The 11,649-nt window shown below is 38.0% G+C and overlaps 1 long non-coding RNA gene across 1 annotated transcript; it reads right to left on the reverse strand.

Annotated features, from left to right (window-relative positions):
- Nucleotides 1–4,158: 4,158 nt before the first annotated feature.
- On the reverse strand, nucleotides 4,159–10,537 carry LOC144281107 (uncharacterized). Its single transcript, XR_013349573.1, has 3 exons — nucleotides 10,521–10,537; nucleotides 6,725–6,830; nucleotides 4,159–4,399 (listed from the first exon to the last, which is right to left on the reverse strand). It is a non-coding gene; the product is annotated as an uncharacterized LOC144281107 (long non-coding RNA).
- Between the last annotated feature and the right edge of the window lie 1,112 nt (nucleotides 10,538–11,649).

Here is an 11,649-nt window from a genome sequence, read left to right on the forward strand (position 1 = left end):
TACCCATATTCATGTCATCATTTTATAGGAGAATTAATCAAATATAACTTCCTATAGTTGGCCACCTGGGTGGCTCAATGTTTGAGCATCTGCCTTCGGCTAAGGTCATGATTCTGGGGTCCTGTTATCGAGTCCTGCAACAGGCTCCCCACAGGGAGCCTGCTTCTCCCTCTGCCTATGTCTTTGCCTCTCTCTCTTTGTGTTTCTCATGAATAAATTAATTAATTAATTTAAAAAATAACTTCTTGTATTTACAACTGTATATATTCAATATAACTATCTTATGATGTACTTTGGTATATATGTAACCTGCTATTTTTGATTTAATTTCAACTCAGATGGGGAATTTTACCTCATGTTAAAAAACAATGAAACACAGAGCTAAGGGATTTTTAGAAGATGTGTATTTCTTTTGACATAGTTAAGAAGAATGTAAATAATGTACTGTTATCAGTCATATTTTAGAAGTTCATAATATTTTCAAGTACATGACAACTTTTGTTGTGTTTCACGCCAGTTCGTTGAGGTCATGGTGCAATGAATTACCATAATCTAGGCTAAATTATTCCATCAGCAAAAAATGGGTTTGATTCTACTCCTGCCCTAACCCTAGGAAGGTAAGTTAAAATTATAAATGAAAAATAGAAAAACAATTGAAAATAAGTTATTTCTGGAGAAACAAATAACTAATAAGATTGAGAGAGTGCTCTTTTGGTGTGAAACCCAGCTGAATTCATTTTACATGAGAGTCATCTTTCCAAATAACCTTTCTGGTCATTTCTCTCACCTCAAAACTTTCAATGGTGCCCCATTGTCTACAGAATGAGGGTAGAGCATCTTGACCTGACATTAGACAGGGCCCCACATGTCCCAATTATGTATACCAGTGGCAGGACAACTCTCTCTATTACACTTCTACTGCTTTACAAAAACCTTGTACTCCACTGAGGCAATTTGCTGGGATTAACATCTCTTGACAAACGGGTAACATAAGACTCCAGAAAACATGAAGATAACTGAGATCCAACAGAACTTTCTGTGATGTTGGAAATGTCCTATATGTACTGTCCAAAGCAGTGGCTGTGAGCATCTCAGATGTGGCTCATAAAATTGAAACACTGCATTTTTACCTTTGTTTAACTTTAATTCTATTTAAGCAACCACATGTGGCTAATACCATATTGTATCACACAGCTCTAGAATATCACAGTGGATTGTGGATATAAGCTTTAAGCAAGTATTCCAATATTTTAATTATTTATTGCTATACAACACCCCAAAACCTAGTGGATTAAAACAGCACTAATAATTGTATCTCATAATTTTGTGATCTTGGCTAGGCTAAGCTGTGTGGTTGTTTTGCTCTACGTGGTGTTTGCTACAACAGGCAGATCCAAGATGACTCCTTCACTCACTCATCTTGTGCCTCAGCTATAATAGGCTGAAACAGCTGGGGGCTGGCTGAGTGTCCTTCTCTCTTCCCACAGAGTATATCCCTGTGGCTAGCCTGGGCTTTCTTACAACATGGCAGTCTCAGAGTAGTTGAACTTTTTACCTGGGACTGGCTTCCTAGAGAGAAGGTGGAAACTTCCAGACCTTTAAAGGCTAGACTTAGAGTTACCACTGTATCACTTCTTCCACATTCTGTTGGCCACAGCCAGTCACAAGGCCAGATTTAAGAGGAAGGGAAGTAGGCTTTACCTTGAACTGAGAAGGTGGGCACATGTGCAGAGGGAGGGGAGGAGTTGTGGCGGCCAGCTTTAGAGACTAACACAGCAAATCTGGCAGAGCTGACTGAACAGAAGCAGGAGTAACAAATGAAAAGTGAAAAGTAACTTAGAATTTGCTTTGTAACAATCATAGAAAGGAAAAAAGAGAGAGAAGTGGAGAAGAGTCAACTGTCTGGAGACCTATGGAAGCAAAACATTATTAAAACAACCAGAAGCCATGAGGGTGACCACCAGCCAAACTGAAGGAACACAGTTATCCATAAGAGGTCTGATGGATAGCCCCTGGTAGGTCCAACTTAAAAAACAAAACAGGGCAGCCCAGGTGGCTCAGGGGTTTAGCGCCACCTTCAGCCCAGAGTGCAATCCTGGAGACCTGGGATCGAGTCCCACGTCAGGCTCCCTGCATGGAGCCTGCTTCTCCCTCTGCCTGTGTCTCTGCCTCTCTCTCTCTCTCTCTCTGTGTGTGTCTCTCATGAATAAATAAATAAATACATCTAAAAAAAAAAAAAACCACAAAAGTATCTCTGTCCCAGTTTTGTCTATTGAAATTCTACATGCAAGTTCTTTATTAGTGATCACCCTGACCCTCTCAAGGATGCCTGTCTTGGCATTATATGCCTCTAGGGTCCCTCATACAGAACCAGGAAACCTCTCTACTTCCTCAGAACAGAGAAGCAGCATATTCTGAGCAAGAAGCAAAATATAACTGGAAAAGACATTAAGGCCTCTTGCCTTAGGAGTTCATCCTACTAGATTAATCAAACCAGATTTGCTTAAAGCAGAATCACTCCAAATTCCCAAATCCATAGAAATGACACAGCACTACACGTGAAAAAAGTGTTGGAAATGTTCCAACCAAAACTAAAGGAGGGGTTTTATTAAGATGTTGACTCGTTATCATAAGAGCCAAACCTTCCTTATTGAGACAGTGGTCAAAGAGACATGTAAAACAGAGAGGCCTGAGTTGTCTCTGTGATCCTGGACAATTAATTCAACACCTCTGAATTTCTGGTTTCCCATGCAAACACTGAACATGATTCTATCCACCTTGTAAGGTTGTCATAGAGAATTAAATGCCAAAAAGGTTGGATTCAATGAACGTTCATTTCCTTCCCTTAGCCTCATCCTAAGTATCCTTGTTATCTGTTTTAGAACATTGAGTGATGATCATCCAACTGTTAGAGGGATTTCCAAAATGATGACTTTCTAGAGGGTCTGAAAAGCATATGCTATCATCACACCATAATGTTCCCCATGAAAGGGAGGACTTGAGAAATTAAATGGCATCTCTGTAATAAATAACCTTTATCAGAATTTGAGTTGCTTTCCATTGCATTCCATACTTCAGAAAGGTTTACATTTAGTTGTCTTTTCATCTGAAAAATTAATGCTGCATCCTTTGGTAGCTAAAGGGGTCTTATCTTATCTAAGCCTGATGAGGCCTTTGATCCAACACAAGTCTGCACAGATTAACTGCCATGGGAATACACCATATCAACTCACTCTAATTTCACAGACTTCCATACAATGCTTCATCACTAAATCAGCCAGCTGCCATTGGAAGCCTACTAAGTACTAAGGCCAGAAAGTACAAAGAGGCGTCACCGATTTCTCAGAGAATACATGATCTCATTGGGAAGAAAAATATAGATTACAAGATAGCCTATAATGCCGGCATAACGTGTTCCAAATGTATGTTAAAGACCTTGTCCGCGGTAGGAGGTCAGGGGAGCACAGCCTCACCGTGCAGGGGAACACCACATTAGGCCAAAAATGAGAAATCCTATGTAAAGAATGGCAGAGGAAAAGAAAAGGCAAGCAGTTTGGGAGTGGGCTTGTGCAGGGATGTATAAAGTGCACGCAGACAATACGGAGAAGCCACATCTGACCAGGGCATGCATTACCCCAGGCATAACGAGAGTGACTGGGACCAGGCCATGAATCCTTGGATCCTTGAACAACAAAATCCAGATAGAAGGTCCTGGAGGAAAAATAATTTGAGATCTGGAGAATGACATGTGCCAAATGTTCTTGGTGGGTAAGGATTTATTGCCTCCCCTCCCCCAATTATGTTCACCTTAAATTTTAGCTTAAATAGGACAGTTCCTGCCAAGAATAGATCACAGAGCACCTATCACAAATCTTTGTATATTGGCGATCTGTAATTTCCCACCGAGATGAATTGATAGGTAATTTGATTAAAACAACATTCTAAAACTTGCCTTGCTGAGCCATATCAAGTTTTCAACAGCTATGATCATTTTATTCCTCTTCCTAAAGATGCGATTTCCTATACCCTTGGCCAAATAGAAAAAACCAAATACTTGCCTAAGTCATCAGTGAAAAGGACCAGGAAAAACACTAAAGTTAGTAAATGAAATTTTAATGTAAACCTCCTCCTCATTGATAAATGTAGCAAAATGTGTACAAAACACCCAGAAATAGTGAGGACCCTATGAGAAGATTCATACTCTGCATGTGACCTGAGGCTTGGGGAAAGAGAGTACAGAGAGTCTTCACCACCAACCTAGAAGCTGTCTTCAGAATCCTGGACTCCAGTGCACTGAATCTCTCTCCATTCGACAGACGAATTGACTAAATGTTTACTCTTGAACTTCTTTGAACACTAACTTCTGCTTTTCAGTTTGTCGTGTCAATTTGTCTGAGCACTGAAATGGAAAACTGAATAGTTATTTCAAAAGTACAGATGGAGCCCCTTGTTTATAGTATAATTCTTTACACCAAATGGAACTGCAGGAGGTTCAAAATTTGTAAAGGTCTTCCAAAAATCCAAACACATTATTCATTTCAACAAATCTGACAATTTTTGAACTACATAAATTTTTGAACAATTTTTTTAGTCCATTCGTGTTAACTGAGGTTAATTTGAAGATACTGCTACTTCCCAAAAGAAGTAGTTGAATTCCAGAAGGCAATTTATGCCAGAACATAATTCAGTTAGACTCTTCTATCTTAGGTGAACAAAGAAATTACCTGTAGCAAGGACATTAAAAGTTTTAAAAATCTAGTCTAACTCATTTTACAGTGAGCAGATAAATGCTTTTAACATAGTGGTAATGGCTTTTAATCTACCTGCATGAAAGATAAAATACAGACATTACTTTTTCCCATCTCTCATTAATTCTCATACTATTATAATTACATTTGTTATAAGCATTTAGTTTTGTGCTTTTTTTAAAAAGCAGATTTTTTTTTAGTAAAATTTAATGGAAAAAATAACATGATTTTAATTTATTTAAACCAATGGTGTTGGCCAGAGAGATTGTGGCCCAAACTATCTGGTATGCTGACAAGCCTCCATTGACAAGGTGTTCCCATCACAGGTTATGTTCAGAGCATGCTTTCAGAGACAACGCTGTAAATATACATTCCTCTGGCATATTTTTAAATTTTGAATGCTAAAATTGCTACCTATAAAGAGAGATGAACAGAGAACAGCAAAAGCTGGAAGTCTGGCCAATTGTGGGGCTTTTAGACTTTCTCTTTTTTTCCAACAGAGAAATACAAATTGCAGTTTGAAATAAAATTAGTTTCTATCTTTGGATACCCTCAATGAGACGTTTGTGTTCAATCTGATTTATATGGGAGAGAAATCCAAACCTGAATTTTCCAAAATCACCTTTGCATTTTCCTGCTTATAGATACTATAGTATAAGAGAACTGTGCCCCCACCCCCCCACCCCCCAGAAAACAGGTTCCTGAAGCAAAAATAGATGATTTGCAAAGTGACTTGCATAATTAGGTGAACTGGCCACCCAAGTGTGCCTTTCTGATACCATCAAAGATACTGTAGAGGGAACAAAAATCTAACCCTCTTTCCTTTTAAAAATGAATCTCCTTCAAAACAACAAAAGAGAAATTTGGAATTTCATGAGGATTACTCAGAATCCTCCAAAATAGTCTTAGCTTTGTCAAATCTGGATTTAAATGTCAGTAATTTAAGGCTAGCTTTATGAATACAATGTCTATCTCCTGCAGCTGGGCCATATTATTTCAGTGACTTTTTTTATGCTGAAGTTGGCTATAAGTTCTATGCTTGATTTATGAAGCAAAACACTCTATTTACTGTACAATGCTATAGTGCTGACATGCGGGGTCACTCCGTAATGCATTTGGAGTGGAGCGTGGGAACAGGGTTAAATGAGCAACGCGCAATGGTTTATGAATGTAAAATGTGGCTTTTACAAAAAGAAAGCAAGATTCTAAGGGCCCAAATGAAAATTGTGACAAACAGTAGCAAGCTGTTTGAATTTATTTGAAAGCACAAAGATTACATTTGACTAGGCAACTTTGGACTGAACTGCAAAGTGTAAAAAAATAAATAAATAAAAATGGAAGTACAGACTTGCCAGCAATCCTCGGGGTGGTAGGTTTCCATAAGCTTGCTAATTTCTCTTGCTTAAATGCAACCTCTACTATAACGACTGCCTCTGTTTTCAGGAAGTCAGCAATATAAGAAATAAACAGAGGAATGTTCTGTATAGATATTTTTAGGATTGATCGTAATTGTCAAATCTGGGTGACCCATAACCTGAAAAGTTTCTGGCATGTGCGTTAATACAACACAAAGAAAATGTCATCATATTTTGAATTTTAATTCTGAAATGAAAAGTAGGTACTCTCATAGCTTCCCAAAAGAGGAAATAAATGGGCGAATGGCAGAAAGGAGTACTGACATTCTCTCTTCTGGTAGGTTTTTGGTTGGGGGGCAATTATCTAAACTTTTTATCAAATGGCCATGAAAACCATGTGGAGTTCAGGTGTGGCATGAATAATATAAACTTGGAAAAAGCTGGTCATATGATTTGCTAGTTCTTCAATCAATGTATGATTTCTTCTAAAATCATTTCTCCCAGTAAAGATATAGCAGAACTTTCAAATGAAACATTCCAAATTTGTGCCACATGGAAATTGTAGAATGCTTTTCTTCATGTGTTGAATGTCCGAGAACATACCAGGAGCATCAAACTTACATTGGGAATATGCTACCAGAAGACATGAGCCCCAGATACTCAAAAGCAGAAAAGGAAAAACCGGCAAGGGCTGTGCTAGACCTGTGCAACAGCTGGAAAGTAATCGCTGAAAAGGAGAGAAAAAGTGAATGAGAAAAACACGTTTGTAGAAAGCAATCGTTTTGGAGGCAGATTAATCTTGTTTTCATTTGAGATTAGGCTGCCACTACTACTTAACTGCTGTCAGAGCTGGATACTATTTTACAGTTAAAACAATACCCACTTGAAAAAATAAAACTGATTGCATTTGAGAAAACATTCATACAATTTTTTCCAGATTCTCCTCTGACATTAGGGGAGACTTTGCCAGGCTTACCACGTGACCACACTGATCCTGATCCTAAAAGCAGAACAGCTGGGTAAAATATTAAAGCTGCCTTAAACATGTTCCTTTAAAAAAAAAAAAAGAAAGAAAAAAAGTAATCAAAAGGCAATGCCCCAAAGCAACTGAATACTGTAAACTTATCTTACAGGGAGATCATTCTTAGATACTAAGGGTGTGACCCAAATGCTTCAGTGAAACTTAATTTCCTGCTAGGGAGGGAAAGAATGACAAATACCTAATTTGATTAACTCAGGATGAGAACTGGTAGGTCTCCTGCCACCCCTGTGACTGATAAGATTTCAGCCTAATAGCTGCAGTCAGGGGAGAGCCCCATCCTTTATTTAGGACAACACTTTTGCTATCAAACTGATGGAATATTCTATCAGTCTTAAAAGATGAAGGAAATAAAATTATGTGTGCTCCCAAGAGCCTTGGAGAGTCTCCACATTTTGATTTGAACTATAGGGTTAATTTGCCAGGTTTCACAGCTCAGTAGATAACCCAGTATCAATAAAGGTGATGTTAACCCAATCCAAAGCACCACTTGGATAACTATTCTTCCCATCGAACAATGTATGGAGTATAATGATAATTTTGTAATATTAAAGCGTGTGATTGCTATCCCTCCCCTGACAACCCCATTGACGTTCTGAGAAGCAATCTGATATTTTGCATGGAGTAAAACAAAGATGGCCTGAGTACAAGCCCACGAATTGGTACTATCTAGCACAATATAAATGTTGACTCTCTGCTTAGCTTTTTGTATTGCCAAGTGTCTGTATAGCAAAATGCTAAGGGAGTCACAATAAAATCCTATCTTCAATGGGCTCTTAGGAATTTTTTTTTAAACTTAAAAAAATTAATGATGAAATAACATTAGGTAGAAAGTATGTAAAGGGAAATATCAATATTAAGCAATATAAGTGGAAATAACTTTCAAGGGGATTCAACTCTTTGCCTCCCCACCTCTGCTTTCTGCCACCAACTGACTCCCCCTTATCAAGGCTCAAGCTCAGACTCACCTTTGACTTTCTGTTAATCATAACTTCCAAGCCATGAAGATTTTTAACCACATTCCTAAGTGCGTTCCCTCCTTTTTTGTTCTTAACTACCCTTCTTAAGGCTCTTGTCACATCTCATCTTGTCTCCCTGTCTCCTATCCTTTTTCTATTTTTATTTCAATTCATCTATAAAACAGTGCCAGAGTGACCTCTTAAAAATGCACATCTGAGTGTATCATGCCCCTGCTCTGAAATCTGCACTTACTCCCCGTTGCCAAAGGAATGAGATTGCTAACTCTCCATTATTGTTTTCATGGGTCTGTGCTCTACGGCTCGAATTTATTTTGGAGCCTCCCTCTACCATAGACACTCCAGTCCAATGATAGTGATGACAGTTCCCTAAATCTGAAGTTTAATACTTTATAATTGCACTCAAATTCATTACTCATTGAGATTCGTTTCAAATAGTATTTCCATGTTAAAAAGGTTCCTTTTCATCAGTTAAGTGTAACATCTCTTCTTTATTAAACATTCTTTATGGCAGTTATTTTATGTAGCTTGCTCTTATAGCTATGTGGGTGCTTATCTTTCATACCTAAGTTTAAGCTCCTTGAGGGCAGGACTTCTCATTCATTTTTGGTATTCCCTCCAGGACTCGGAGTAGTGCCTTCGACATAATAGCTACTCCATAAATACACACTCATTTGAATAAGATGGAAATATAAAATTCGACAAGAAGGAGAAACAAAATTTTATGTAGTTTCAATTAAAAAAAAAGAGGTAGAGTTTGAAAGACATCATGTTCCACAACAGCTTATACATTCATAAAATATGCATTCAAAAAAAGTAGATGGAAAAACTCATTTTAGGGGAAAATCTTAATGAATGTACATAATTCATATTCTGGAATGAACAGCTCACCCTTCAGAAATGGAAAGCATTACCATTACTCCCAAACATAAATCCATAAAAATTAAAAATGTAAAGGAACTATTAGATCATCTTGATTTTCGCTCTGTCAACTCCAGATCTTGACTTCATTCCATTCCTTACCACGACTGGAAGCAGAAGGCAGTTTTAGTCTCTCTTCAAGTCTTTTCACAAATGGATATTAAATGACTCAAGTGACTTTTTTTTTTCTAGGAGGCTGGTTTCCTCAACAAGTAATAATTTATTCTGCTTGTGAATAAAATCTTCCCAATGTCTCAGAGGTCACTAGTTGCACAAAGGAGGCTTGCACTTTCATTCTGTTTTCCTTGAATAAGTTGGGTTTTCAGCCCCACCCTTTTGTCTCTAAAACTTAGAGAATAAGAAGTATCCAAAGACCTTCAGAAGTTCACCTTTTGAGTGATCATTTTTATTTACTTCAAAATGTCATCCAGAGAAAAATGCTAAATGCATATTGCCTTATACCCACTGGAATTCCGTATCAATGGTAACTGCAAAGGTTGGTGGTATGGCATCAGAAACTGGGTGTATCAAGGAACTTGCTAGGGTGATGAACTTGTTCTGGTCTTCCCAGGATCTTTCCACTTTGGGCACTGAAAGTCTCATGTCCCAGAAAACCCCTCAGAAAACTCCTCCAGGGACAAATGCTATGCTTGCTGATCTTATTGTTAAAAGCAGCACCTGGGGATTGGATCCTTCCATTGCAAACCCTATTGTAACTCTGAATATTGTATTTTATATATAGTAGCTATTTAAAAATTTTTAATTAAGATTATAAAATGATGACAGAAAGCCCTAAAAACCCACTTGATAAAAAAGAGAAAAATGTACCAGATTATACTCATACATAAAATATTGATTGAGTCTATCTTAGTCTCACGAGAAAAGGCCTCCATAGACCAGCAATAACTAATCGGGGGATTCCAGGCCCTTCCAGAACTATGGAGTATCCACGAGGATCCTGCAGATTCATATATGTATAGCTAATCATTATCTATAGAGAGAAGAAAAGGACTCACAGATACATGAAATCATTGCACTTGAAATATTTGTAGGAACTGCTATCATAAGTAGGAATTCATTTACAATTTAAAAAAAAAATCAATGCTTGAGTCTTAGAATTAAAGACTTTCAGAGCAGGATGGGACCTTGGAGATCGACTCTTCCAACCCCACTTGTTTTACAAATGTGGAAGCTGAGTTGCACAGTTAGTTAATGGAATGTGTGCTCTGTGAACGAATCTACCTCATGGTGCTAAGCTAATTACAGTAGGGTTTATATGGCTTTTATAGAATTGTGATTAAGTCCTGTGGGGATATGTGATCGCCAATTTGCTATCTATCTTCAATGGCATTAAACGGTAACTCTCCCCTCCCTTGAGTTATCATACAGTGGCAGCATGGAGTGCAGTGGGAACAAAGACCTGTCATCTAGGCTTGGTTCTGCCAACAGCTAGTCAAGCCATCTTGGGCAAGTCACTTACCAGCTCTCGGCTTCAGTGTCCTCATCTAGAAAAAGAAGAGGACTGGTCAAAATGATCTCTTACATCCCTTTTCTCACTAACATTTTATGAGCCTATAAGCCATTAAGAGAACTTCCTTGGTCAGAGCTTATAGAAAATTGGTTCCTGGAGTTTTACCAGAAGCCAAGATTATACCGTCAGTCAATGGCAGAATGGCAATTAGAATCTAATTCTCTGGACTCCCTGCTTTTTATCTACTTTGGTCCCCCATAGTATATATAATTAAGCTTGCAATGATTGCCATCTTCCCCTAGGAAGTGTGGAATCACAGATCAACACACCCACGGAAAAGAGAAAAGTAGAAGGCAGTGATAAAGTCCAAGCTCAGTAACTTGAGATTTTCTACTAAATCTAGGTGAGTTATGTCCAACAACAACAGTTACTGGTATCATTAGTGTTTTCTTCGTTGTCATGGTTATTTTTAATGACTTCTTTTTGAGGGGGGGCCTGAGAGAGTTTATGAATCACATTATGTATATGTCATCTTAGTTAAGTCCACAGCTATACACTGAAATATCAGAAATATTTGTTTTTACCATCATTTTATGAGCATGGTGACTGCACTCTCTCATAAGTTAGGTATTAACCACATGTGGCTATTGACATTTAAATGTGTTAAAATCAAATAAAATGTAAAATTATGTTTCTTGGTCTCACTAGCCACACTTCAAGTGTTCAATAGCCATGTGTAGGTAGCAGAGGTTTGGAACATTTTCAGCATTGCAGAACATTCTATTGGGTGGCACAGCCCTAGAAGACTGACTTGTTCAGTTCCATGCAGCTAATAAGATGCAGAGCCAGGGCCTTGGTCTTCTGAGCTAAGGTCCCAGTGGCCTCATCCTAGGACAGCTGCTTATCACCATCTAGCTTATAGTTCGCTTGCTCTTTAATTTGCTATGTTCTATAAGAAATCCAAACCAATTTTAATATTGCCTTAAAGGGTGCATGATGCAATAGCCCCATTCTAGTTTACAGAATGTACTGGAATACCAGGTGAGAGAGGAAACAAACAAGGTCTGAGCAAAGAACTAAATCTCAAGGACATATCCTACTAAACTGAAAATTAAATCTTTATTGTTCTGTGCCTTTT

The sequence above is a fragment of the Canis aureus genome, chromosome 1, assembly GCF_053574225.1.
Source record: "Canis aureus isolate CA01 chromosome 1, VMU_Caureus_v.1.0, whole genome shotgun sequence".
Lineage (NCBI taxonomy): Eukaryota > Metazoa > Chordata > Mammalia > Carnivora > Canidae > Canis > Canis aureus.